Source organism: Mastomys coucha, unplaced genomic scaffold (assembly GCF_008632895.1).
Source record: "Mastomys coucha isolate ucsf_1 unplaced genomic scaffold, UCSF_Mcou_1 pScaffold22, whole genome shotgun sequence".
Taxonomy (NCBI): domain Eukaryota; kingdom Metazoa; phylum Chordata; class Mammalia; order Rodentia; family Muridae; genus Mastomys; species Mastomys coucha.
In genome coordinates this window covers 248,097,459-248,105,178 of record NW_022196905.1, presented here as the reverse complement: position 1 = coordinate 248,105,178, position 7,720 = coordinate 248,097,459, and positions in this window count along the sequence as shown.

Genomic DNA, 7,720 nt, shown 5'->3' with positions numbered 1-7,720 from the left:
TTGTCTTAGATGAGACCTTGGGTTAGGATGTGGTTTGCAAAGCCCAGAACAGCTGCTTGCAGACCAGCTTGGCTTAGCTTCAGGTTTACAGATCAAAGAGCAGCAAGCAGCACAGGGCTTGGCAAATGGTCCTCGCAAATACTGGCGCGCTGACGCAGAAACTGCAGGGCAGAGGGGGCAAGTGAAGGGAGCCAGGGCAGCTGCATCATCAGGTCAATGCCATGGACACACCTTCAGCTGTGCTTGGAAGCCAACACCAGAACCGAGGTTAGAGGGGAAACAGGCAGAGCAAACAAGTTCTGGTACTGCCTGCCTCTGGTAGGTAATGTTTTCCCTCAGCGGAGAACAGACCAGGCAGGGAGGGAGAGTGTGTGAGAGGACCCAGAGCCCTATAGGAAGTTTCCATGACACCAGATAAACTAGACCATGAGTCAAGGCCCAGCAAGCTTTGACAATCACTAAAGGTTGTACACCACCAGGCACAGGAAAATCCTTCCATTCAAAAATGACAAACTAGAGTCTGGGGTGTCTCAAAAGTAAACACATAAATGAATTAAAATCTAAATAAAAATTTAATATTAAAATAAAAACCAAATGACTTCTAGTGAGCTTTTCTAAGTGTAAGCCATCGCTTTTGCCATGAGAAATGGGTTGTTTGTTTTGGGTCTGTTGTTGTTGTTGTTGTTGATCTTTGGGGTAGTTTTTGTTTTGTTTTTTGAGACCCCTCAAACTCACGATGTAGCCTAGGATGACCCTGAGCCGATACTTCTGCCTGTTCCTCCCAAGCTCTGGGTTTACAGGTATGAGCCACCATGCCTGACATACAAAAGCATTTAAAATTATTTTTAAAATAATTCTACCACCAGGTGGCTGGAGAGTTGGCTCCACAGTTAAGAAAACTTACTGGTGCTCACAGATGGAGCTTTGGTTTCCAGCACCTATGTAGTTGGCTCACAACCAACTGTAACTTCAGTATAGGCAATCTGACACCCTCCAAGAACAGACAGGCACGTAGTATACTCACATACGTACAGGCAAAACACTCCTACACATAAGTATAAATAAATAAATTCTTTAATAATTCTAATTCTATCACCTGGAGACAACCAATATCAATCATTTCTGCCCATCATTGGCATTTTGAAATGTGTCTACTGTTCCAGGCATACATATCCTTATTCTCTAGCTTGTTACTCTGTAGGTCTCATTTTGGGATAGTTTATAAGACGTTTTCCTGAGACTATGAACTTCTTGCTAGCCTGCTTTTTAATGGTCACCTACGACCTCGAGGTCTTCGTTTTCTAAATCTGTTCCCACACCATTCCTCCCTCTACTGGTGCAGTTGGACAGTTGTCCCAAACAAAGCGCTGCGGGCTGTACAGGAGACGAGTCGGTGCACATCAGTCCCGAAGTACATCTTTGCTTCTCTACCTTCACCTCATTCAATGGTAACTACCAGAATTCATCAGTGGGAGATGGACTTCGTGCCTCAACATCTGGCTCCAGATCTCACCACTCAAACTGAAATCTTCTCATTAGGGGCTAAGTGGGCTGAGATGTGTCTCTATCCCTATAAAAAGCAGAATAGTTATCCCCAGAGAGACAGATAACCAGGGAAATCCTAAAGAAAATGACGAACTGGGGCTGGAGAGATGACACAGCGCACTAGTTGGTCTTCCTAAGGGTTCAATTCATAGCACCCGCATGGCGGCTTAGTACCAGCTGCAACATCAGCTCCAGGGGAGATCCTGCGCCCTCTTCTGGCCTTCTTGAGCATTGCAACACATGCAGTGTGCAGACAAGATGCACACAAAGCACTCATACATAAACAAACAAACAAACAAAAACAATTTAAGAAAAAATAACCAACTAACTCTACAACTGATGCAGGAACCATCCACCTGCCTTTTTCATCTCTTCAATAACTACGTTGTTCTCTTTGATCCGGAATAATCGCCAGTATCACTTGGGTTCTGGCTGCATAGCCATTTTAACTTCCTCGATGGACTATAATCTCAATCCCTTGTTCTCCACTTATGTCTTTCTTGTCTTACATGGTGCTCTGTATAAGCCACAGTTAGGACATGCACACCAGTTGGCAATAAACAGCACATAAAAAAGAGAGAGGGTTGGGCTGAAGAGATGGCTAAGAGGTCAAGAGCACTGGCTGCTCTTCCAGAGGTCCTGAGTTCAATTCCCAGCACCCACATGGTGGCTCACAACCATCTGTAATGAGGTCTGGTGCCTTCTTTGGCTGGCCGGTATAAATGGAGGCAGAACACTGTATGCATAATAAATAAATCTTTAAAAGAGAGCGAGAAAGAGAGAGAGAGAGGGTAATGGCTGAAAGAGGAGTCAGCAATTGATCTGCTGTTTTGTTCATGGTTTGAAGGGATGGTGGGTTTCCAAAGGGCTGCCCACCCTTTAAAGATTGTGGCCTTTCTCTCTGCTTCAGTGCTCTAACATTTAGAAACTAGATAAAATCTTCATCTGTTTGCAGACGGAGGTGCCTGCTGGGTGCCCCGCTCCTGGAGTTCAGCAAATAGCACCACCTTATTTGTTTTGTGTTTTGCATAACTGTGGCAGCCATGGCTCTTACCTCAGCCATTTGTCTCCAGGTTGAACTCCGTGTTCTTTTTATTTGTGGCTGCATCTGCAATCCAGCTCTCATCCTGAGCATTTTATGTAGGAATAAATTTACCATGACTGAGTTGACGGATGAGGGCCAGAGGAATCATTCTGAACACAAGCCGGTTCATTATCAGACTTCTCGGTACCCTGAGCTTTCATGAAAGAAATCCAGTGTGTATTCACTTCAGCCAGGAACTCAGATCAGTACCTTACTCAGCCATCCTCAGAGAAGCTTCCTCTTGCAGATGGGAACAAATACAGAGACCCACAGCCAGACAGCACGCAGAGAGTGAGAAACTTTGGAATACCCAGCCTTCAATGAAATGTCTCTATCAAATCCCTCCCTCGGGGCTCTGGGAACCCTGCAGAAGAGAGGCAGAAAGAGTATAAGAGCCAGAGGAGATGGCTTAAAACAAGCCATCTTAATTGACAGGACTGATGCACACAGGAACTCACAGAGACTGAGGCAGTATGCCCAGGGCCAGCACAGGTCTACACCAGATGGGGTCCTAGAGCCCAAAGAAGTGGACACATGCCCCTTCCCTAACCCAGAAGTTATCACTCCTTGACAAACACTGGCAAACAAAATTTTAGTTTTCTCCAAGGGAGTCTCACTGGAAAAACAAACTACTCTGAGGGGCAGGTTGCATGTCCAGCGGTGGAGGTGCCTTGTTTCATAGAGTCATGCCAGGGCTATGTTTTTGTATTTTATTATTTCTATTTTTCTCTCCTTTTACCCTACAGGTCCTTTGTGTCTATATTATGGCTTCCAGTTTAGTGTCTTTGTGGGATTCCTAAGTGTGATCTAGTGGGTCCCTGTGACTATGTCTGTCTCTTGTGCATTTTCTTGTGTTCTTTACTTCTGTTTATTTTGTCCTATTCCAGTGTATTAGAATTTGTTTTCGGGCTGGAGAGATGGCTCAGCGGTTAAGAGCACTGACTGCTCTTCCAGAGGTTCTGAGTTCAATTCCCAAATTCCCAGCAACCACATATGGCTCACAACCATCTGTAATGGGATCCAATGCCCTCTTCTAAGTGTGTTTGAAGACAGCAATAGCATGCTCAAATACATAAAATAAATAAATCTTTAAAAAAAAATTTGTTTTCTTATGTTATATTTTATCATTATCCCTTAAAAGCCTGTTTGTTTTCTAATGAGAGGAAGAAAGGGAGTGCATCTGGATAGGTGGAGAGGTAGGGAAAACCTGGGAGGGGGGGACCATAATCAGGATATAGTATGTGGGCAAAAAAAGCTATATGGGAATATAAATAAAGTGGGAGGAAAGATCTAATAAGATGAAACAATGCAAAAGTAAAATAAAAATAAAAGAAATCCAGTGTGTTTTGCCAAAGAGGGGACACAAAACTATTGGGGTGATGAACAGATAAAGAAACCATCTTAGATGGCCAGCCCATCCGAGCCTGTTGTTGGCATTGGACCAAGATGGCTATGACCACATGCGAACCCCCAAGCAAGGTCCATGTAGTCATTCCCAGTTGCCGCTCAGAACTCTAGGACATCAAGTTCCCTGCCACAGGACTACAAACAAAATAAAGTCAGAGAGAGGATTCTAGGGTCTTGTTACCCAAAGGTTATGGTTTTTACCAGAGGAAAGTGGGTTCCTAGTGCCTACGCTTCATCTATGGGTACCTTCCAGCAAGGGGACAGGCGGGTGAGACAATATCTAACTGCAACTATGTCCAGCATCAAAACTAAGAGGCTATTAACACATTTGTTGTCTTGGTCTGTAGTTGTCTTGTTTTGTCTTTTGTTCAAAACAAAAAATGCTGTTCAGTGTGAAATGAATGTCAATTATGAGGATTTATTTTAGACAAGGTTGTGGCCAACCCGTCTTGGAACTCACTTTGTAGCCAGATGACTTTAAACTTCTGATCCTCCTGCTTCCACCAGGAGGCATAAGACCACCAGACCCGCAGGGTGGTGGTGGCGCACACCTTTAATCCCAGCACTTGGGAGGCAGAGTCAGGCAGATTTCTGAGTTCAAGGCCAGCCTGGTCTACAGAGTGAGTTCCAGGACAGCCAGGGCTATACAGAGAAACCCTGTCTTGAAAAACAAACAAACAAACAAAAAACTACCAGACCCAGTTTTATGCAGTATTGAGGGTTAAACTCATAGTTTAACATATGCTTAGACGAGCATTCTATCAAACAAGTCCCATAATCCCCAGCCCTGATAATTTTTTTTTAACTGAAGCAAGGTCTTGCAATGAGCCTAGGCTAGCCTTGAACCTGAAACCTTCCGCCTTGGCCTCCTAAATGCTAGGATTACAAATGTAAGGCACCACACCTGGCTTCTGAGTTTTAGTATTTGGGAAAATGGGTGTTTTAAAATCAGTAAAATATAGTACACAATTTACATATTCTAATTATTGTCTATTTACTCCTGTTAGAATATTAATTCCATGAGAGCAGAATATTTATTTATCATTGTCTCATGATATAGCCTTGGTGTCTAGGTTAAAGCAGATGTTCAAAAATATGATTGAATTAATAAGTGACTGATAATGTAGTACAATAAATCTTTATTGAGCACCTATGATAAGCACTTTTCAAAGAGTTTGTATTAACTCCTTAAATGGTGTTGAATATTTTATAAGAATGAGGATTTAAGCATCTGCGTTCTTGGCACTTGGCAATTCTAAGTCTGTATTACTTCACTGATTCCCACCATGTGGTAAGTACTATTATAATCACATTTGAAAAATGCAGAGACCCAAGCATAGGGAGTGGTTAAACAATTTGCCAAAGGCTACACAGCTACTAAAGAACAGGACCAAACCTCAGACCAAAGTGCTCCCCTCTAACAGCTGGGTAGTTAAGCTGTGGCCAGTCTGCCTCATAAGCAGTAAACCAGGAGGCCCTATGTTTGATTAACTTAAATCAATTTAGCAACCAGAATCATTAACGTTTATAACCGGAGATCCTCTGGGCCCCATGTGATTAGGCTACTCAGTGGTCTGCCTGATGAACAGCAGGCAAATAGAATCAGGAAAAGGCCAACCTCAACTACACGAAGACATTCACCTCATCCCGATCACAACAGCATCACCAAGAAAGAGAAAGCCATAAATGGGCTGGGAATGTTGGTCAAATAGTAAAAGTGCTTTCTTAGCATACTTGAGGCAGACAGACAGACAGACAGACAGACAGACAGACAGACAGACAGACAACAGACTCAGGGAGACAGAGACAGAAAGAAAATATAAATATACAGGCAGAACAGAACCTTCATATATTGTTGGTAGGAATGCACATTAGTATAGCACATGGAAGTTAGAATAGATTCTAAAAATAGAATCACCCTGTGACCTAGCTATACCACTCACAGGTATGCCCTGGGAGGAGCTGAAGTCGGCATACCACCGAGATTCTTGCACACCTGTGTTGTTGTATTCATAATAGGCAGACTATACAATCAGGTAAGTGTCCATTCACAGAGAAATGGATAAAGAAGATGTGATGCACATACACAGTGTAGTTCTGTTCAGCTCTAAATGATGGAATGATGCCATTCGCAGGAAAATGGAAAGAGCATTGTGTTAAGACAAGACGGACTGAGGAAGTCCAGAAAAAATGGGACCACAATGTAACGGATTAAGAATATCATCAAGCCGGGCAGTGGTGGCACATGCCTTTAATCCCAGCCCTTGGGAGGCAGAGGCAGGCGGATTTCTGAGTTCGAGGCCAGCTTGGTCTACAGAGTGAGTTCCAGAGCTATACAGAGAAACCCTGTCTCAAAAAACCAAAGAAAGAAAAATCATCAAAATGCATTATATAGGGCTGGGGATGTAGGTCAGTGGTAGAACATTTGCCTACTATACACAAGGCTCTGGGTTCAATAGCCAGTACTGTAAAAATGCATTTGTGTTGTGAATATTTATGGAAATTTCATAATGGAAACCTGTTATTCTCTAAAATTAATATACAATAATTTTTTTAAGGAAAGAAAATCTCAGCTCTGGGGAAACTGGCTCTTATTTGGGAAGGGCATAGGGCTGCATAGCAAGACTGTATCCAACATCCACACACAAAAGTTAGAAGATAAATAAATAAAGTAAGTAAGTAAGTAAGCCAGGTACACTCACTCCTTTAATCCCAGCACTCAGGAGGTATATAGCCAGATGATCCTTGTGAGTTTGAGGCCAACCTGCTCAAATAAAGAGAGTTCCAGGCCAGCCAAGGCTACAATGACATACTGTATCTCAAATAAAATAATGAAATAAATCTAAAATGAAAGGCAGATTCTCCCTTTTTCAGTTGGCCCCCATTGTGTTGACACCCATTGGGTGTCTTCCCTGGACGCCACTCTGCTGAATCTTGGGAATGAATGGATACAGCAGGTACTCCACATGGAGAGGCGAGAGGCTTATAGATCAGTGTTCACCTGGTACAGAGATCTATAGGAAGTTCAGGATGAGCCTGGAAAAGCAAAGGAGGTTTCATCCACTCCTGAGCTGATGCCTGAATGAGGAATCTCCATTTGCCAACTGGACTGGCTCTAGAAAAGGCTGGACATGCTGCCCAGCAGACCTCATGCCCTCCAGACCCAATGCTGGCTCCAAGCACTCCCCTAGATTTCCAGAAGAGTTTTCAGTCCCTTCGAACAAAAGACCGGCTCTTCCTCCCTTCCTCTGCCAGAGCAAACATTGGGAAACATCCGACTCAGTGACTTCACTATTGCACTTGATTGCGTGTCTCACAGCAATGGATCCACTCTCCTCACCTGCCCTACCTCGCCCACTGCAAAGGAGCATCAGGTGACTGAAGCAAGACCTAAGCCCCGGGGAGTGAAACGGGAAAGAGTTAGGGGACTCTCCTGGACACAGTTCCCTGTCCAGAGTACACACGAATGATGACAGAATACTGTCTGATGTCAGAGCAGTCATCAGAAACTCCAAGCAATGGGTATACCAGTTCTCCTGGGAGCATCCCATCTCCTTTCTTTGAAAAAAGCACTACATAAAGTAACGGTTAGAGGAATGCATGCACATACACAAATCAGTGCTTCCTCAAATCTTAGTGACCTGTCCTCCAAAATGACCGACACATCTTTTTTTTTTTTTTTTT